At 36.7% G+C, this 22,647-nt stretch overlaps 1 protein-coding gene and 1 pseudogene across 24 annotated transcripts in view; both read right to left on the reverse strand.

Annotated features, from left to right (window-relative positions):
• The window catches only part of LOC137236879 (protein eva-1), a 3,007,131-nt gene that overhangs the window by 1,713,276 nt on the left and 1,271,208 nt on the right, over window positions 1-22,647 (reverse strand). The gene's annotated exons all lie outside the window — the stretch shown is intronic.
• On the reverse strand, window positions 13,105-16,494 carry LOC137238668 (uncharacterized; annotated as a pseudogene).

The raw sequence follows: 22,647 nt of genomic DNA on the forward strand, positions 1-22,647 counted from the left end.
ATATCAAATAAAAGCTGTTGATGAGTGCTTTAGTAGAGGGTAATATTCATACCCCTGGGTGACTCGGGTCTCGAGATAAATGCCAAAACGTGGACCTGGGTAGGTACTCCTAGAATATGTGTATAGAATATGGATATCAAATGAAAGCTGTTGATGAGTGCTTTAGTAGAGGGTAATTTTCATACCCCTGGGTGACTAGCTTCTCGAGCTATAGGCCAAAAAGTGGACCCGGGTACCCCTAGAATGTGTTTATAGAATATTGATATCAAATGAAAGCTGTTCATGAGTGCTTTAGTTGAGGGTAATTTTCATACCCCTGGGTGACTAGGGTCTCGAGATATAGGCCAAAACTTGGACCCGGGTACCCCTAGAATGTGTTTATAGAATGTGGATATGAAATGAAAGCTGTTGATGAGTGCTTTATTAGAGGGTAATTTTCATACCCCTGGGTGACTAGGGTCTCGAGATATAGGCCAAAACGTGGTCCCGGGTACCCCTAGAATATGTTTATAGAATATGGATATCAAACGAAAGCTGTGGATGAGTGCTTTAGCAGAGGGTAATTTTCATACCACTGGGTGACTAGGGTCTCGAGATATAGGCCAAAACGTGGGCCAGTGAATGCCTAGACAGTGTTTATACAATATCCACAGTGTTTATACAATATCCAAACTGGTCTAACTTACTTAACTTTTTCTTTAAAATTTTGAATTTGATGTAAGACTTTGTTATTTTTGATTGTATTTGCTTAAATCTTCTACAAACTTTTCACATGTAATTATAACGTTTTGGTGTGGAGCTCCTTAAACAAAAATATAAAAATTATGTAAAATCAAATGAAATTACATAGAATTATGGTGAAATTACTTGAAATTGAATTGAAAAATAGGTTTTTGTACACCATCCGTGAGGTCCCCGTTGGCGCGCTACCGAAGTTAGTTTTGGGAGCTCGGTTCACCAGCAGGCCTATATCACCCATATACATATATCGCCCATTTACTTCAATAGTGTCATAATTCAAAAAACACGAACTTTTAGTTAAAAACCAAGAAATGTGCTAAAGGAATTTAGCCTATTTCACGCCACCCGTTTAATTTTGTATAAATACATATCTAATATGTAAGTGTGACACAAAACAAAAATTTCGAGTATAATAGAGGATACCTTCATAAAAAAATAAAGTAAAAATATAAAAAAGTTATGTAATGAGAAAGAAGGCAGAGTTTACTAAAAAAAATTTTTATTAAAGAAAAAAAAAAATAAAGTACTTAAATTGCGAAAAAATTAAGTGAAGTGAACAAACAGTTCCATATAAAAACGCAATAAGTGCATTTATACTTTTTTTCGGGTTTTAATGTGATCATTGTGAAAATATGAAGATCCTACTGTTCGGATATTTAATGTTTGGATTCCCATTGAGATCTATGTACGTAATTAGTTTGTATTAATTTTGTAAACACTCCATTTCATGAATATATATGACTATATCTACCATAAAATATCGTCTGTGAACAATATAATACTAAGATATAACAAAGCAGAATAAATTAGAAAGAAAAGAAAAACAAACAAAAACATTGAAGTTATTCACGCAAACATATTTACTAAAATAAAATTTATTTCATAACTTTAAGCGACATAAAGAAATTAGGGTTATGGGATCTAAGCATCCGATTAATGGATATATAATCCAACAAAGTTAGCCTAATAATAAATATATAGTTGGTAATATACTGCCTATGCAATACGGCCGCTATGATGCCGGTTGCCGCTTTGACCTAAAATCAAAAACGTTTTTGGGACGTGTTTTTTGTTTCGTTTAATATACAACGTGAAACTTCCCGATTCAGTCAAGTTGCATTTAAATAATAATAAACCAATTTGAAATAAGAGAATATATAATAAAATAAAATAGGAAATAAAATAAATGTAAAAATATTTTCGGGCAAATTTGCCATCAATTGTTATAAATAAATTTAGTTAGTTTCAACAAAAGTTAACTCATAATTTGTGATTTCATGTTTTTTTGAAAACAACTAAAATAGAAAACAAAGAATTTGTTAAACAAAGAGCTATCTATTTACGTGTAAGTGAAATTTGCCACAAAAATTGGGCCGGTTAAAAATTAATTCTATTTAAGATTTTTGGGTACGCTACAAATTATTTTGGAAGAATTTTTTAGAATTTTGGTAGAGGCTATTATAGGTAAGTGGCAACAATGGGAAACCATGTTTTAATCTTTCACCGTGTAGCGTGTACGCTTATGTAAGTTTGTGCCTTAGAGCACTTACATAATTGGTCCAAAGATGGCGTGCTTTTGTGCAAGAATGTAAATATCGATATTTGGAGAGATTGTTGGATTTACAAAAAACTTTTTCTATTAATTATAAACAAATAGAGGAATATTTGTTAACAAAAATAGGCCTATGCACTGCGGCTGATCCATACGAATCGAATCATATCACTTTTATATGATTTTACGTATGCTAACTATGCGAAACCGCCTGTCAATTGATTGTATGGAAATTTGTTAGCGTATTAATATATAGATAGTACCAATTTTTCGGCTAGAGCCCTAATTGACTCTGGTTCTGAGTACTCGTTCATCACCGAACGTCGAATTAACGTGCCATTCAAGAAAATTCGCGCTCAAGTTTCCGGTATTACTAACGCATTCTCTGCACAGGTCAAAGAATCTTATTCAATAGAGTAGCGGTCCCTAATTGACCCATTATTCTCTTTGAACGCAACGGTCCTTGTCCTGCCTGAACTAACAGGGAATCTTCCGACGTGCTAGATCAGTGCGGTGACAAAGCAATCATTCCCAGGTCTCGAGTTGGCAGATGAAAGATTCTTTGTAAATGAGCAAGGGGATCTAGTTCTCGGAGGGGACATTTACCCTCAAATCATCCTGAACGGATTGCAGAAGAATGTGCTTGGTACACTCCTAGCACAAGAAACTGTTTTCGGCTGGATTCTTACAGGCCATGCAGATGCTCAAGAGCAAACAAACAGAATCGTCTCTTTTTACAGTGGCGTATCATTGGATAAACAACTATCCGCCTCCTGGGAGCTCGAAGAACTCCCCAAAAACAAACTTCTAAATCAAGACGATCAATACTGCGAGGAATTATATAGAAATACAATCACAAGGGATAATACAGGCAAATATACTGTCCCACTACCATTTAAACGGAATTTCCTTCAAACATCTCTCTAGGACCATCTCTTAAAAGAACCTGCTCTCAGTTCTTCCGGAACGAGACACGCCTCGTTTCTCATTCTTCGCGGTAGACTATACAAATACGTCTTCAACAGCGATATTGAGAAAATTTACCGACAAATTTTGGTACATCCCAACTAAACAAAATATCAGCGCATTGTATGCCGTACTAGCCCTGAAAATCCCAAAGGCCTTTATGAACTGAAAACTGTGACATTTGGGGTAAACTGCGCTCCCTATCTCGCAATATGGACGCTTTTACAATTTTCAAAGGACGTCGAAAACGTCTTTCCAATTGCATCCACAATACTCAAAGATTATATGTATGTGGATGATATTCTTGCTGGTGGACACTGCATCCAATCAGCAATCAGAGATCAAATATCGCAAGTCTTGCAATCAGCCGGATTCCCACTACCAATTGCACAGCCAATTGCGAGCTAATTCTAAAAGATATTCCTAAACAATATCTACTCAACAAAGATTTCCAGGAATTCGAAGCAAGTTGAGTGAAGGAATTTAACAAAAAGAGCGATCTTATCGCCAATCGTTAAACTGTTCGACCCATTAGGATGGCTTGCTCCAACAATAGTTGGCTTGAAGGTACAAAATGGGAAGAAGATATAAATTAACGTTTTATAGTACGTTTTATATTTTTAAAAAGGTAGCGGACTTGTGTCCGCTTTCATATTTATTGGTTGTGATTCAACTTAAGAATAATTACAATGAATGTCTTAACTTAAAATTACACCTATCTTTGGCCATACGTCACGTTGCATTTGCATGTGTGCCCTATTTTTTGTTATTGCCCAAAATCGAACTATTGCTGATGGTTGTTTACTGCGATCGTTGCTGACTGTTGTTTACTGTGCTTATTGCTGACTGTTGTTTGTTACAATTAAACCGATGATGAAGCATTTAATGAAGTTGCGCGTGCAGGCCGTTGGTAAGGGTCAACTTGGTAAGCGGTTGCCTTAACTCTTCCCCCTTTAAGTGTGAGCGTCCTCGATCATTAGTAGAATGGCAAATTGTTAAAACTCACATATGTTGGAATATGATTTTCTTGACTTGACTGGCTAACTTCTTGATTCGTAATGGATTGTACTGGCTTTGCTATTTCTTCTTCTACATATCGTATTTCCACGGATCGTTTCCTTAGGAAGAAAATAAGTATTATGATTATTAGGAATGCTGCCGTTGTGAAACTTCCGACAGAGAGTGTCGCTTTTTTAATAGAATTGATTTGATGCGTGTTTTTGATGTGCAGGTCTTTTAAAGCTTCTAGGGAGAGTAATTCAATGTGGTCTTTTTCTAATGGAGTTGGCTGTAGTATTGCGGGAATGGTTTCAATTGGTCTTGCTTCAACATTTTCGAATGTTTGGCCGTTTATTTTTATTGTTGCATTGTTAAATATTATCACATGCGTTCCATTGATTGGTTGAGATACTTTATCAGTTTGCACTTCGCCTTCGAACCGGTTTAGCAATACAGGTCGTATGATAATTCTTCTAAATATTTCTTTCAGTGTCAGCGGTATTTTAACCATGTATAAAATTTTCATTCCTTTACTTAGTACATTTATTTGTGATATTTCTAGTGCTTCTTCGGCACTTTTAAATGGTATTTTTTCCTTTTTCATCTTGTTGATTGACAATTCTATTTCTTCTTTGCTTAGTATTACAGAGTTCAATATATTTTCTTTTGCCCATTGGATGACATATTTTATATTTATTAATTCTTCCTTAATTAACCTAATTCTATTTTGCAAATTTATTATGATTTCCGTTACAACATTTTCCTCTTTTCTAATAGTGTTTATCATTCTATTAACTATATTAGTTATGTTATTTATTCTTTTTTCAAATAGGTTATTAATTACTACTTGCACATTATTATTTTCGTTTAGATTATTTAAATTATTGGTTATTATGTTTAAATCTTCGTGGTCGGGAGATCCAGCTATGTATTTCCATGCCGTTCCCAATATATCAATGGATCTTCTAGTTTTATAATTGATGTTAGAGGGTTTAAGTGCATTTAGGATTTCAAGGGTTTGAATGGTTTCATGTTTGAGGAGGGGATATAGGAAGTGATCGTTAGGGATTTGGTTATTTATCTCTTCATATGTCTCTGTCAAAAATTGTTCGTATTTTTCTAAGTCGATGAGGTGAATAAGTCTAAATGTTCCGTCTTGTATTTTCGCTTGTCCATTGTCTATTGTTACTAGTTGGGATTTGCTGTAGTCTAGAATTCGAACGTCTGAGGAAGAGGTAGTAGTAGTATTGAGGAGAATAAGAAGTTTGTAGAGGTCCATTTTACCTGGAAATTTAATTAGGTTTTTATTAGAGATTTGTGAATTGTTCGTCCTGATACTGTTTTAACTGTTGTCCTGTGATTTTCCAAGACTTCCTCCTTTTTATACTTTGGAGTTAGCTTGGAACCTAGTCTCTTGTTAATTTTAACATAGATTATTTCTCCTATGGGGAAATCTTTATTTTCAGGTCTGTTTTTGTTGTGATACGAGAGATCCTGTTCTTGTTTTTTCCTGAGTAAGGCAATGTTTTCTTGCCTTTTCTGTTCTAATTGTTGTGGGTTATTGTAAAGTCTATTTCCGAAAAATATCTCTATGGGTTTGTTCTTTGTGGTTGAGTGAATCGACGAATTGTATTCCTGTACCGATTTAAATAGAAGTTCTTCGAATGTTATTGTAGGCTGATTGCTTTTGAGACATCTCATTATTTCTGAAAGTGTGCTGTGGAATCTTTGTACCTGACCGTTACTTGTGCTACTGTACGGTGGTGTGGTGTGGACGTTAATGGACATTTCATCCTTAAGTAAGGATGAGATTGAGGCAGAGTTAAGAGATGTTTCGTTATCAATTACTACGAGTCTTGGTATTCCAAATGCGATCTTTAGTTCTCGAATCGGATCTTTAATATGCTCTATTGCTCTAGAAGGTATCATTTTAACCTGGGCGTATTTAGAGAATTTATCAATTGCGGTAAGTATTAATTTTTTCTCAGTGGAATATATGTCAATGTGAACTATTTCACCTGAAGACTGAGGAATGGGGGTCGGCTGAATTTGCGGTTTCGCTGGATGCCTATCGTATTTTTGGACGCACAAGTTGAACATTTTTTTACAAATTGTTCGATTTTCGCATACATTCTTTGAAAGTAGAATTTACGTAAAATTTGGGTTTTATTTTCGCGGCTGTTTCTGTGAGCTCGTTGATGTTCTTCGATTATAATTTGCTCCTGTTCTGTTTCTGATGTGACGTCCTGAAGTAGAGTTTGTGTGTAACGGATTTTAACATTACTAAAGTGGAGAGGAAATATTTCCTGAATTTTACCCATCAACCCTTCTGTAGTGTACAGACCGTTGACGAGGCTGGATCTAAATATCTTTTAAATATATCAATGATGTCCTGTGTAGAAAAGTTTGGCTTTGTAATTGTATGTCTGTGGAAAGTAGGGAATGGTAACTGGAACGAGTAGCTATCCTCGTTGCCAAACATTAGAAACAATTGATTCTTAAAAGCATTTATGGGGGCTTCAGTGGCAGGAATGAGAGGGTGTGAGGAGCTTTCGTTGCTATGTTCTGTAGTTGTGAGGGTGTTAATGTCAGTTTGTGGCGGTCTTGATAGTGCATCTGCAACAACGTTTGTTTTTCCGGGCTTGTACTTCATCTCATAGTTGTATTCTTCCAGGATACACTTCCATCTTTTCATTTTTCCATTGTGGTTTTTATTGCTCAATGCAAAAGTGAGTGGCTGGTGATCGGTGAAAATTACAACCTTTGCAGATCCATATAAGTAGTTTCGTAAGGAAGTGAGGGCCCAAATTATTGCCAGCATTTCTTTTTCATTTGCGGCGTAATTCTCCTCAGTTTTATTTAGTGATCGAGATATGAAAGTTATCGGTTTCCCCGATTGTTCAAGGACGGCACCTAAAGCGTAGTTTGAAGCGTCTGTGGTGAGGTGGAATTCTTCTTTGAAATTAGGGTACGATAGTATGACTTCTTGCGATGTTAATGCTAATTTTATTTTATTGAAGGCATCAATAGCGTCGTTATCGAACACAACCGGCTTTTTGTTGGAAGAATTTTTGGACGCATGTCCATCTTCCCCTCTTAAAAGCGAGGTCAGAGGTTTTGCTAGCTTAGCGTAATCTCTGATGAAGCGTCGATAATAGCCCGAGAGGCCAAGAAAAGATCTTAGGTTTTTCAATGTTCGTGGACATGGGAATTCTTGAATGGCTTTTACTTTAGCGGGATTGGTCTTTATACCTGTGGGGGATATGATAAATCCTAAAAATTCGACCTCTTGACGAAAAAATTCGCACTTGTCGAGCTGAACTTTCATGTTCGCTTTTTATAGCGTATGAAAAATTTTTTCGACGTTTTGAAGATGGCTTTGTTCGTCTTTGCCAATCACTATTATATCATCTATGTAGACATAACATATTTTTCCTATGTGCTCCTGCAATATATCGTCGAGTGCGCGCTGGAAAATAGAGGGTGCGTTCTTTAGTCCGAACGGAAGTCTTGTGAATTCGTACTTCCCGTTGTTAATCGAAAATGTTGTCTTTTCAATGTCTGATTCTTTTAATGGAATCTGATGGAAGCCACTTTTCAGGTCGAGAACGGAAAAATATTTGTTGTTTCCCAGCTGTGAGATAACCTCATTGATTTCTGGGATTGGGTATCTGTCAGCTATTGTTTGAGTGTTAAGTTTTCTGTAATCTATCACTAGTCTATATTTTCTTTGTCCTGATGTATCAATTTTTTTTGGCACAACCCACACGGGTGAGTTATATGGTGAACGGGATAGTCTGATGATTCCATCTTTTAGTAGATTTCCTATTTCTTTTGTTACGAAGTCTCTCATAGCAAGGGGGTATGGGTAGTATCTTGTATAGACTGGGGTATCAGAGGAGGTCCTGATTTCTCCTACTACTGTAGTGGTGTATGTTAATTTTTCATCGGGCTCTGAAAAAAGATGTGGATAACGTCTAGTCAAATGGTGTATGTGTTGTTTTTGTGTAGCTGTCATATGGTCAGTTCTAATGTCAATTTTATTAACGGTTGGAGAAAGTTTTTGTTTAATTTTTATTCTTAGGCCATTACCTAATGTCAGGGTATCGTCGCGTATATTTCTTGTTGAACAAAGGTCCTTAAGACTGTCATTTCCTATTATTCCGTCAAAGGATTTTAATGTGGGAAGTAAGAAGAATTTCAAAGGTGTGTCATTCTTGCCGAATATATTAATGATGGTATGGTGGGTAATTGCAACCTGTCCGGCAATAGAGTTCGCGATGAAGGGTTCGTCGTTGGGTATTTTCTTTGGGACATGACAGGGTTGGATATAGTTTTTGCTCGATCCTGTATCGATCAACATTTTAAGAATTTTCCCGTTCTTCGTTCTACATTCGACGTAGGGTAACGAAGAACTTTTCATTCTAAAAAATGGATATCAATATGGTCCTGCTTTTCAGGATATGAGCATCCCTCAGCGTATTCCTGGTCTGATTGTCCATTTTCTTCTGCTGCTAATGCTGTCTCGTACTCCTGTGCAGTAGGAGTCCAGTTTGGTTGATAGTATTGGTCAGTGTTGTATTGTGGATCTTGTTGGTAGTTTTGTTGGTGGTCTTGCTGGTAATCTTGCTCACTTGCCTCTACGTGGAAATTCCTCTGCTGTTTTAGGGGTACTTGTGAGGAGTTTGATTGTCTCTTCACGCCATTATTGGCTTGTGGTCTATTCATATAGTTTACCACTCTTGAATGTAGGGATTTGTCGACGTCCATTGGTTCTGGACATGGAAGTTGAGGCTTGAAAGGGGTTTGTTTACCAAATGGTCTATTTGGTTGATTATTTTGGAAATTGTTAAAAGTAGGTTGAGGGCGATAGTGATACGCAAGATTCTGGGCTTGCATCTGAGGTCTTGGCATGTATGCCAACTGGGGTAAAATTCATTGGCTGGTTTTTTGGGTGGTAGAGGTGGTCGGAAGTCATGAGGCTTCCTATTTGCGCTATTGCTATTCATTGCGTAATGGGAACGAAAGCTTTGGTTCTCCAATTTTAGGCACAAGTGAAGAGCCTGGGGAAGATCTACTGGCTCTCTCATTCCAAGCAATCTTGGTAGATCACCTTTCAGTCCTCGTATGAAAGTGTCGAGGGCTTTATCACGGTATGTGCGGGTAAGTAAATGCATAGATTCTGCACCGACTTCCATGCATCCGAGCTTATTGAGGATAAGGGAGAGATGGGAATAGACGCGTTGGTAGAATTCTTGAATAGTGAGGTTGCCCTGCAATAGAGAGGTCATTTGGTACTCGAGAGTACCTAAATCTCGCTTATCGGCGTAATGGAGAGTAAGGCATCTTGAAATAGCCTTCCAATCCAATGGTGTATTGTAAGATTCGAGAGCAATATCGGCGTTGCCCACAACTTTGTTCCTTATAACATTAAGGATGCCGTAGTATTTTGGCGTTCCTTTTAGGGGCTCGTAGATCTGAAGGATACGATCTACGCTTTTTTTCCAAGAGTTAAACTCTCCTGGATTACCAGAAAATTCGCGGAGGCATCGAACAACGTCCGGTATTTTGTCGAGTTCCGTTATGTTGTTCAAGTGGTTTTCGTCTATGGTTACGTCAGATATGTTGGAAAAGCAAGCGTTTGGGTTAAGGGCTGTCTGTACTAAATTTCGTCCTTCCTGCTTAAGCATATTGGTGACAAGTCCTGTCACTATGGTTGTTAATTGATCCATATTAAATTGACCTGAAGGAGCGGTAGTTGGTTGAGAAGGTGGGTTAGGCGCATTTGCATTTAACACAGGGGGTCGGATTATGGCATTAGGGTTTGACATTGTTTGAAAAATTTATATTATTTCAGTTTGCTATTATTAATACTATTAATAAATTTTTTTTTCGTGTTATTATTCTCTGGAGGGTCCCTTTGGTGGTGAATCGCAGAGAATATTCGCTGTTATAAGCTGGAGGCTCCCCACAAACGTGGTGAATCGCAGCTTTGAATTATATTATTTTATGGCTGTACAAGCCAGATATTATTATAAATTGGTATATTAGATTGTAAACTAGTCTAAGCAATATTTAGTTTCCTAAAAAAAAATTTGTGGTAAATCCTTATGATTCTTATTCTTTCTTTTGGATTTTGTTTTTTTTTTTTCAAGATTTCTTATGTCTGTCCTAATTTCTTTTCTCTCAATAATTGATAAATATTTTATTTTTTTTTTTTTCTCTAAAATATTCTGATATAATTTCGATATAATTTATTTTGCCTCAATAATTGATAATTTTTTCACTTTAATATTTTGGTATAATTTCGATATATGTAATTTCTTTCCTTTATTTTTTTCAATCAGTTCGATATAATTTCACTTTAGAAAAAAAAAATTTTATATTACCTAAACTAATCTTACGGTAAGCGCCTCCTGGCGGTGGGATATTGCTCCTTTTTGCTGCCGCTACTCTGGTATCGCCAAATCGCACTATTGGAGACGTGCGTTCTTCCTACAGGAATCCAACGCTGGGTTCTTTGGGGCTGGCTTTTGCCTCGATATTCACGAAACTCGTTTTTTCGCGTTGGCACTTTTTGCCAAATACTATTCGACCGAATACTTATTTTATCGAACACAATAACACCGGCCCCTTCGTTGGGCGCCAATTAACGTTTTATAGTACGTTTTATATTTTTAAAAAGGTAGCGGACTTGTGTCCGCTTTCATATTTATTGGTTGTGATTCAACTTAAGAATAATTACAATGAATGTCTTAACTTAAAATTACACCTATCTTTGGCCATACGTCACGTTGCATTTGCATGTGTGCCCTATTTCTTGTTATTGCCCAAAATCGAACTATTGCTGATTGTTGTTTACTGCGATCGTTGCTGACTGTTGTTTACTGTGCTTATTGCTGACTGTTGTTTGTTACAATTAAACCGATGATGAAGCATTTAATGAAGTTGCGCGTGCAGGCCGTTGGTAAGGGTCAACTTGGTAAGCGGTTGCCTTAACTTGTATCACCAAATACTACGGAACGTTGGAAAACCTTTATGGAAAAGTATCATGAAATTAATAAAATTCGGATACTGCGATGGACATACTTTTTCCCGCACAACAAGTTGGAAATTCACGGTTTTTGTGCCACATCAGAGAAAGCATATGCCGTGGCGGTATACCTACGAGTGGAAAACACCGACCGATTTCTCATCAATTTGCTGTTGGCTAAAACAAAAGTAGCTCCGGTAAAAACTATCTCGCTTCCCCGACTGATATTATGCGGAGCCGTACTACTGTCCGAAATGATGGAAACAATTCTAACAAATCTCAATTTAGGCAATCCAAAAATCTATTTATGGACTGATTCAACGATTGTACTGGCATTGATAAGGATGACATCATCAAGGCTGGTGGTCTCTTACGGGCATCTCTTGACTTACCCTATAACGAACGCCATCCAATCATCTTACCATACAAGTGCAAATTGTCTCGCCTTTTACTTACTTACTTACCTACTCAATTGACGCTTAACCGTCGAAATGGTTATGGCCTTCCAACAAGGCGCGCCAGTCGCTCCGCTCCGCCAACCGGCGCCAGTTGGTCACACCAAGGGAGTTTAAATCGTTTTCCACCTAGTCCTTCCAAAGGAGTGGGGGCCGCCCTCTACCTGTGCTCCCATAGGCGGGTTCCGATAGAAACACTTTCTTAGCCGGAGCATCATCTTTCATTCGCATAACATGGCCTAGCCAGCGCAGCCTCTGCGTTTTAATTCGCTGGACTATGTTGATGTTTGCGTATAGCTCGTACAGCTCATCATTAAATCTTCTTCGGTATTCGCCATCGCCAACGCGTAGAGGTCCATAAATCTTTCGAAGAACTTTTCTCTCGAACACTCCCAAAGCCGCTTCATCTGCTGATGTCATGGTCCATGCTTCTGCCTCATAAAGCACGGGCACGATAAGTGGCTTGTAGGGTATGATTTTCGTTCGCCGAGAGAGGACTTTACTTTTCAATTGCCTACTTAGTCCAAAGTAGCATTTGTTGTCAAGACTGATTCTTCGCTGGATTTCAGTGCAGATGTTGTTGCTAGTGTTGATGCTGGTTCCCAAATAAACGAAGTCTTTTATTTTTCTAAATTATGGCTGCCAACAGTAGCGTGGTTGCCAAGGCGCATATGCGCTGACTCTTTGCTCGATGACAGCAGGTACTTCGTTTTGTCCAGTTTGGAGTAAGCAGTGGGGGTGTTTAGGCCGATGATATCAATGTCATCAGCATATGCCAGTAATTGCACGCTTTTATAGTATATTGTTCCAGTGCGGTTAAGTTCTGCAGCTAGTATAATTTTCTCCAGCATCAAATTAAAGAAATCGCACGATAGGGGGTCACCCTGTCTGAAACCTCGTTTAGTTTCGAACGGCTCGGAGAGGTCCTTCCCAATTCTGACTGAGCTGATGGTGTTGCTCAACGTCATTTTGTACAGCCGTATAAGTTTTGCGGGGAAACCAAATTCAGACATTGCGGCATATAGGCAGCTCCTTTTCGTGCTATAGAAGGCGGCTTTAAAGTCGATGAAAAGGTGATGTGTGTCGATTCTCTTTTCACGGGTTTTTTCCAAGATTTGGCGCATTGTGAAAATCTGGTCGATGGTAGATTTACCAGGTCTGAAGCCGCACTGATAAGGTCCAATCAGCCGGTTCACGGTGGGCTTCAATCTTTCGCACAATAAAACTGAAAGGACCTTATATGCGATATTAAGAAGGCTGATTCCACGATAGTTGGTGCATTTTGCAGTATCCCCCTTCTTGTGGACTGGGCAAAGAACACTTAGATTCCAACTGTCGGGCATGCACTCGTCCGCCCATATTTTGCTAAGAAGCTGCTGCATGCGCCATACCAACCCCTCGCCGCCGTACTTGAATAGCTCCGCAGGCAATCCATCAGCGCCTACGGCCTTGTTGTTCTTCAATCTGGTTATTGCTATTCTATCTTCGTCATAATCGGGCGGGGAGACATATATTCCATCATCATCGATTGCGGGATCGGGTTCTTCATCTCTGCGCGGTCAATTGCTGCCTCCATTTAGGAGAGCAGAGAAGTGTTCCCTCCATGATCTAAGCACTCTCTTGATATCAGTTACAAGGTCGCCATTTTCGTTCCTACAGGAGCTTTTTCCGGTCTTAAACCTTCCGTCTGTCGCTGTATTTTTGGTAAAATTTTCGGGCGTTATTCCTGGTGGCTAGCAGCTCAAGCTCCTCGCACTCACGCCTTTCTGCTTCTGCTTTTTTCTTCCTGAAAAGCGTCTCGCTTCCCTTTTCAACTCGCGATAGCGTTCACACACTCCTCTTGTCGCGCTCGGTTTTAACGTAGCCCTGTATGCAGCGTCTGTTCTCTGGATGGCAACGCGGAATTCTTCATCGTATCAGTTGTCCTTTCGTGGCCGCCGGTAACCAATTTTTTCCTCGGCGGCAGTACGATGTGCTTTGGAGATATTCTCCCACTGCTCCTGTATTCCTTCAGGAGTAGTTGTGCTCTCAGAGAGCAGGTGTGAGAGTCGAGTTGCGAAATCATTGGCAGTCTGTTGTGATTGAAGCTTTTCGACGTCTAGCTTTCCTTGTGTTTTTTGTTCCTTGGTTTTAGCCGCGTTGAGGCGGGTGCGTACTTTGGCTTCAACGAGATAATGGTCGGAGTCGATGTTAGGTTCTCGGATCGTGCGCACATCTAAAACACTGGAGGCATGCCGTTCGTCTATCACAACGTGATCGATCTGATTGCGAGTATTTCGATCAGGAGATAGCCATGTAGCTTGATGTATCTTTTTATGCATGAACCTCGTGCTGGATATGCCCATGTTTCGAGCACCGGCAAAGTCAATCAGCCTCAGTCCGTTAGGAGAAGTTTCATTGTGTAGGCTGAACTTTCCGACTGTAGTGCCAAAAACACCTTCTTTGCCCACCCTGGCGTTAAAGTCACCAAGCACGACTTTTATATCATGACGGGGCAGCGCTCGTATGTGCGTTCTAATTGTTCATGAAAAGTGTCTTCCACCTCATCGTCTTTCTCCTCTGTCGGCGCATGGGCGCAGATGAATGATATATTCAAAAATTTTGCTTTTATTCGGATAGCGGCGAGACGCCCGTCCACAGACGTGAACGCCAGAACTTGGCGACAAAGTCTCTCTCCCACCACGAATCCGACGCCGAAACTGCGCTTATTTGTATGGCCACTCCAATAGATGTCAAATTTTTGATCTTCTTTCTTCCTTGCTTCGCCAAACGCATTTCTTGGATGGCGGTGATGTCAGATTTTGCTTTGACGATGACATCAACCAGCCGGGCATTTGCACAAATCCCATTCAGGGAGCGGACGTTCCAGATGCATGCCCTCAATTCATTGTCCTTCAAACGTTTGCCATGATCGTCATCAATAGAGAGTGTATTTATCCGAGGCTTGTTGTTAAACTTTCGATCATATTCGAAATAACAAATTTTTCGGTCGTAGTCCAAATTACAAGTTTTCGGCCTTAGCACAGATAGTGGAAAATAATTACGATTAAACTTTAATAAATATTAGTTTCTACTTATAATTACAATTCAGGAACCCGAGAGTCGATGTATAGGGAAAACACGATTCACTCAGCGGAGCTTTACGGAAGTGATCATTAACCAGTTGATCAACGATTTTGAGCCCTAACCGCGGTAATCTTTTTTTTCCATTGAAAATACTTTATTGTGCATACGGGCGAATTTCCCCGCCATGGAGTTGCAAGCCACATAGAGGCATGTTAGAAGGTCAATATAATTTTACAAAATATCACAAAATGCGTAAAGCGTTCGCCACCCAACCAAAATTCATTTAAAATAAAATATTTTATCAAAATTAAAACCAAAAATAACAAAATAAATCCAATCTGGCACGGAGACCCGTCCTTTCCGTCTGGATATAACCTTAAATCTCATAAAGTTAAAATCTGGAACGGAGGCTTGGCCTCTTTGTCCAGATTGAAAATAATCTTACTATCGTCGAAGTCTGGAACGGAGACATGTCCTCTTCGTTCAGACTACGAAAAACTAGAAATCCAAACGAGGTTTATACTAATAAAGTGCGTTGAATTGTAACACGTTCTTGTTTTCAGCTTTAATATGGTGCTTCTTTTCTCCCTACAGCGGCTTCTATAATGAATCAAGTACGGGCGCGTTCAGCCAATACATTTTTTGTTCAAAATAAACAAAAAATTTATTTAGTTTTTAAGTACTACATGCGCGTGACAGCTGAAACGTAGAATTCCTCCTACAGATGTAGCTTGCCGCAAGGGGGACGGCATGTTTAGGTCAGAACCTAAATATTTATATACTTTATACACGGCCACATGCATAATTTATTTAGGTGCACAAATGTATGTACATAAATACATTGTCATGTATAGCTCACACGCATGCATACCAAGCATGCTTAACCAACGAACCGATATCATTTCGTTACGATAATCAACGTTAATAAACGAAACGTTTATTAACGTTAAGAACGTCAAATTAACGTTAAATTGACGTTTTTTTTGTAAGTGTGTATGCATCAGGCATGCTTAACCAACGAACCGATATCATTTCGTTACGATAATCAACGTTAATAAACGAAACAAAGTCATTTCGTTTCGGTTATTAACGTTGATTATCGTAACGAAATGATATCGGTTCGTTGGTTAAGCATGCCTGATGCATACACACTTACATACACATATACATTACTTACTCACACATATAAGCAACATCACAAGGGTAACTGAGTTTTCCATCGTATGAAAAACCCCCGCACAATCTCCGGTCCTACACAACAGATATCATTTTCTTGCTTTGTGTTCCATATCAACCAAGGAGGAAGAATGTCGCTGCTGCTGTCACGCCACATACGAAAGGTAAAATATTGTACCAAATTAGCACTCAATAAATTCATCACAGTCATATTACTAATACAAATATTTGCATTTTTTATTTCTTTTACTCATATATATTTTCCGTGCTACCACGCACCGTGCAAGAATATACGTAGGGCGTTGATCATACAATTAAATAAAAGCGTTGGCCGCGTAAAATTTCTAAAAGTGTGACGCGTAGCATAACCTGATTAAGGTTCAGTTGTTCTTACTTATGACTATCAATAGCTCTTTCTGTATAATCAGTGACGCGTCTTCTGGTGTCAGAGATGTTGCAATTATAGCTATATCGTCAGCATACGTGGCAATGTTTATATCTGCCATCACGGGCAAATCGGCAGTGAATATTGTATACAATACCGAGTTCCATCACGCTTTGCAAAAATCCAAATTTTTTTTGTGATTTCTATAACTACAAACGATGCAATTGATTGTAGTGAAATTCATTGTTTTGTAGTTCTTATAGTTACTCCGAAAATATAATACATTGTACGGAAACCAAACAATTTAAGTAAATTTGGTTTTTTTCTTTTTGAAATACGTTTTAAATCGTTGGTAGTTTTTCATACGAAAACAAAAAATTTTTTTCTTATGTAAAACTACAAATGATTCAAAACGTATTTCAAAAGGGAAAAAACCAAATATGCTTAAATTTCTTGGTTTCCGCACAATGTATTATATTTTCGGAGTAATTATAAAAACTACAAAAAAATTAATTTCACTACAATCAGTTTCATCGTTTGTAGTTATAGGAAAAGTAAAACTAAAATTTGGTCCTTTTTTTTTGAGGTCTGGTTCTTTTTTCTATAAATTTTGGTCCCAAATGAAAACATGGTGTGGCAACCGTGTTTGAGAATGCACGTGATAAGGCTGCATTTTTCCGAACAAAATTTTTTTTTAAATAATGAAATAGTAGTATGCAAGCGACTGCCATAGTAGTAGACATGTACATGAACATTATGAATAAAGTTTAAAGCTAAATAAATTTCTTTGAAATATAATCTAAGAGAAGATGGACACGAGGTGTAACTTCATAGACCCGTATTAGGCACAGCATAAGCAATCTTGAGGTGTAGAGAGATCTTAGCTGCATGCCATATTTTGCAGGCATCTACGAAGCAACGCCTCGTGTGTATCTTGTCTAAGTTCCACTTTTAGGATATCTAATATTTTTAATTAATATTCATAAATAACACCTACATCAAATAAGCTTAAGGTGAATTTTGCGTCGTTTTGGCACTTGCGTTGCGTCTACATCTGACTTTGAACACACGTGCTTTAATTGCTTCAATCTATAAGCAACGCAACATCAACGTCAAAGCAACACACAAATAATTAAAAACTTACGTTCTTCTTGAAGATTCTTGCATTTTAGAAAACAAAAAAAAAAACAAAAAACCATTTTCTATAGCCGTTCAACTATATAAAATACATAATTTTGTATTCATGTCGATTTCGTGATCGATCAGCGGAGACGGCCGAACATATCCTCCTGGAATGCAACGCAATCCGATGAGGGCACAACATACCGATGTTCGCAGTGCAATTCTCAATAAATTTTCGATCTATCTGTGGCAGGGAAACTTTTAACGTGCTTTATCAAAGTTACACTTTATTTGACAAATCACTGAACTATTTCTTCTTGCTTGTTAGCGTTAACCGAAGATGGTGAAAACGGCCCCTGGAATTGTTATCTTCCTTATATAGCGAGAAATTTAAGATATAATACATAGGTATAAAATACTTGCATCCATAAAATCATTTTTATTATATAAAAGTAGTATGACATTGAGATTTTAGTTCTGCTATTTTTAACACAGAGTTATTTTTTAACATAAATTAAGTAGTAAAAACATGATTGATGACTACATTTATACGTGTTTCATTTATTTTGTTTGAGGAATAAATCGCAAAATAAAAATCATGTTATTATTGAGTATATGTGAAGCCCCATAGATAAATGAGTAATAGAATGAACATTGGTTTATATATTACATTTTTAAAATCAAAATCTCCTGCTAAAAAAGTAATAGAGTGAACATTGGTTTGTATATTACGTTTTTAAAATGAAAATCTCCTGCTAAAAAAGGAGCAAAACCGAACTACAATTTTCCATTTTCGTACAAATTTTGAAAAAACTCCGAACATCAATTCCTTCATTATACTTCATTCGAGTGTTTTTTTTTACGGCCTTCGAGTGCCTTCCACTCTGTTCGCAACATAACCTCAATTTAAGCCAGTGATGATAATCATGGTACATTTGTACTTTTTTTGGTACATTTCTCTTCCTGAAAGTAAGTTTTATGTGAATGTAGTACATATTTGGTACATTTTGTAAAATACAGCACTGCATTTCAAGTCATTTGCAAAGCAGCTCGAATGTGCAAAAAAAATTTATTTATATATAGTTAAGATGTTTTGTTGCCGAGCACAATTTGCCATTTGCAATTATGGATCATTTAAATATGCTTATGAAAAACAGCATAACTGATTCTAAAATTGTGAACAAATTTTGCATCAATAGAATTAAAGCACGGAAAATAATAACTCAGATAAGCCAGAAGATTATAAATCCATAATTGCATTTTGTCAGAAGAATTATTAAGCATATATGACACTACTTTATTTTTGCTTGGATTCCAAGCTAAAAAAAACTGACGAAACTTTATCGGAACTCCAAACACAAAAACAATTTCTATCATGAAAAAGCAAGACCACTATTCCCCCAAAATTAATGAATTTGAGATGCTTTTATGTTTTACATTTTATTTTTACATTAACATTTTTAACAATAAAAACAATGCAAATAACACGCGAAAATTATTTCGGTCTCTAATTGTTCACTTTTTTCAGAAGAAAGTTGATTTTAATTGTGTTTTTATGCACCAAATTTTCAAACTAAAAACAAAATTTTCATTTGTCAGAAAAAAATAAAGAAAAAGCGGCCGAATGTCAAAAAAACCTATCGAAATACAAACTGGCTCGTTTGTTTTTAATGAACTAGGTTGTATTTTTCTTGTATTTCGTTAGTTTTTTGAAATATAGTTTACACACTTACACCAGTACTGAAGCCGTATTAGGAGGGAGTGCGACAAAAAATTGAAGATAAAATACAAGAAAAAATACACGGAAATAAAGTAGCGTCATATAAGTATTACTCTCTAATAATATATGAAACGACTGATATATGTATCAAACAATTTGGAAGTCTCGATTCGAATTTTGATGAAAAGTGCATTGATAGATTTTTCGATTTGATACCATTGACCTAAGTAGCACGGAGGGTATTTTTAATGCAATTATTAAATCTTTGAAAGACCATTCAGTACCACTTGAAAAAATAATTGATTTCACTGCCGACAATTAATTGTCGGGTTATGAAAGGAGCAAAAATCGGAGTGCAAGCAATTTTTAAAAGATGTAAACTATCATTTTTGTAACAGCCCCTTAGGAGGGCAGGCTTTCAGAGTTTTCAAGAACATTTCGGTACAGAAATGCATGTTATACTAAAGAACGCCCCCAAAAAGTGGATTTATAGACAAGCAGTCATAGATAGAATTCTTGAGCAATGGGATGCCCTCAAGTATTATTTTAATCTTTACGTACTTGAAAATAAAAACAGTATTCAAAATATTAATCTTATATCTGAAAATTTTCAAAGTCCTATTTATAAAGTATATTTTACATTTCTTTCTTATCTCTTAAATGAAAGAGCTGTGCTAAACAATTTTATATACAATTTTGTAATACTTTGTTAAAAGAGGTAAAGTTGAATGATAAAACTTTGTTGTGGGCTGCAAAGCTTTCACCGCAAAGTATTTTAAGCGGTGAAACAAATAGTATTGTGCCTTGTTTCCGAAATATGCATTTGATAAAATAGAGAAAATTATTTGTAAATTTAGAGCTTTAGCAGAGCATGAGAGCCTTAAAAAATTCAAGAATTTAAATATATGCAGCTTTTGGCAAGAACTAAGGTCAGTTAAAAAAAATTAAATGCGCAAATGTTTTCCAATATTTATAGAATAGTTCAAGGCATATTGGCGATTCCACATTCATCCACAAACGTAGAAAGGATATTTTCTGTACAAAATTTAATTAAAACTAAGTGTAGAAATAGACTTCAAATAAACACAGTTTCGAATTTAATAAAAACTAAAGACTTGATGAAATCAACTAACAATAGTTGTCATAATGTAGATACGACAAAAACCTTTTTGTCAACTGAGGTATTTAAAGAACTCAAAGAAGAAGAACTGTTAATGTAGTGATTGAAACATGAGTTATTAGTATAGATGTAGGCGACAATTTGTCAACTTTTATACTTGAATCTAAATCTTTTGTACCTAAAATGTTTTTATGAAATGTTTTTGCATTGAATGTAGCTGTTATTTTTTTTAAATATTAATTTTATATTCCTTACTGGTACTCAATAAAGACATGTTTTTATATATATATGTACATAGTTGTACGCTTCAATCGACAAACTTCTTTTATTATTTTTATTGGAAAAGTATTTCTCCATAAATCATAGTTCCCTGTTATACTACCTTTAATTTGTGTTAGAAAGTTTCCTGTCTAAAAACAGTTTTTGGATAAAGAAGCAGAATATAGCTCTAGTTTGGTTCAAGTTAACATCCGAATACTTTTGATACATTTTTGGGTGATTTGATACATTTTTTTCCTCGTTTGGTACAAAATCTACTTATCATCCCTGATTTAAGCTGCCTAAAGGGCCCATTACTGATACTTAGCATAGGCTTGACTTGGCTTGAGAACTGTCACTTACAGTTCTTTTAAATGGACATTGCATGTTACTGATTACTCAAAACTTAGCAACACTTAACTTGACTTAGAAGTCTGTTGAATTTTGATTTTCTATGCAAGTTCTAAGTGACGTTTACATTTTGAGATGCCATTTGTTTGTTTCCATTTCATTTTGACATGTTTTCATGCAAATTGACATTTATTTAAAAATAAATTTCAACGCTGATTATGATGCCAGATTGTACGCGCCAAGTGGGGTATAATCGTGGCTAAGTTGCCAAGTTTACGCCAAGTCAAGTCAAGTCTGTGCTAAGTATCAGTAATGGGGGCTAATCTATATAGTAAACAATGGTCAAAATCAACGACAGCTCTTTAATAGGTCCGACACATAAGCAGTTTTTCATATAGATGGGTTTAACACATGCTTATGCATTGTGAGTAGATTGCACGGTTTTTTATGGGGAACGTTAGAATGAGCGACACTGGCGCCATCTGATATTGAAAAGTAGCCAACTCCCCAATTTTGTTCCAAGCAAATCATAAGAACAAGAATTTGACATTTGCTTTGGGTGTTGTCACACTTTTCAAGTGAAATTATTTTTCCCACTGGTTGGTAAATTTTCGAACATTTTTCACAATTAAAAACTGCAATATAACAATGTCGTATTCGACGAAATATGTCAGCAAGTATTTTTGTTGTATAGGGAGAATGTTTATAACAATGCTTCGCGAAATTTTGTATGTGAATGGGCAACGCGTAATAAACTTCAATTGCCAAGTCTGAAGTTCCTTCATATTTACAAACGCAACATCTTGGTTGATTGTGGCGATGTTATTGAAATGCATAAGCTTGTGTTAAATGCATCTATATGAAAAATGTCATTGTACCGCGACCTTTAGTTTGATTTCGATGGTCCTAAAGTAAGGAAGTGTCGCACGCACGCTTAAAACATATTGCCAAAGAGTGCGAGTGACACGTGCTCACTGTTCAATCATTTAAATCAAACTACATAGTGTACCTATACAAGTATGTCAGCTACCCTACAAGAATACTGACTATCATATGACTATCATCTGATTGTCAGCAATGTCAACCTAACGATCAGCGCCTCAAACAAACTTTCTATCACAAACTTAAGGGGACTTGCGCAAATGTGATGTAAACAATTGTGTACGTGTGAGTTTTTGTCTCCTTCTTATACACCAACATGGCCTACTGATTAAGTATATAGCCGTACTTCTCACTCTCATTCCTTTTCCTGGATCAGTGCTGACACTCTAACTATCAAAAACTGTCATAAATGATAGTTTACTGTAGATATCAGGTTTGACTGTTATACTATCATAAATGACCATTGTTATATTCCGCCAAAAATGAAACAATGCTTTTTGTTTTTATTTACTTTATTTCATTACGTTCTCAATTTTTTACGTGATAAAAGCATACGTGTTTCTTATTTGTTTAAAATAAATAGTTTTATAAGAATTCGAGTTCAGAATGTCCAATTTAAATTCAGAAAATAACAAAACAACAGAAGAGCGCTTTCCTCATGCGGAAGCACTTTTAAAAATGAATCACCACTAACCACTATTATTTTTCGCGTATTGAGTGCGCCCCATACATTCCGACAGCTTTTGGTATTTTTTAATATTATTTTCGATTTTTTTCTTTTAGCATGGAGCTTTGAAATGCTCTCTTTTTCATTTTTTAAA

Source organism: Eurosta solidaginis, chromosome 1, assembly GCF_040869045.1.
Source record: "Eurosta solidaginis isolate ZX-2024a chromosome 1, ASM4086904v1, whole genome shotgun sequence".
Lineage (NCBI taxonomy): Eukaryota > Metazoa > Arthropoda > Insecta > Diptera > Tephritidae > Eurosta > Eurosta solidaginis.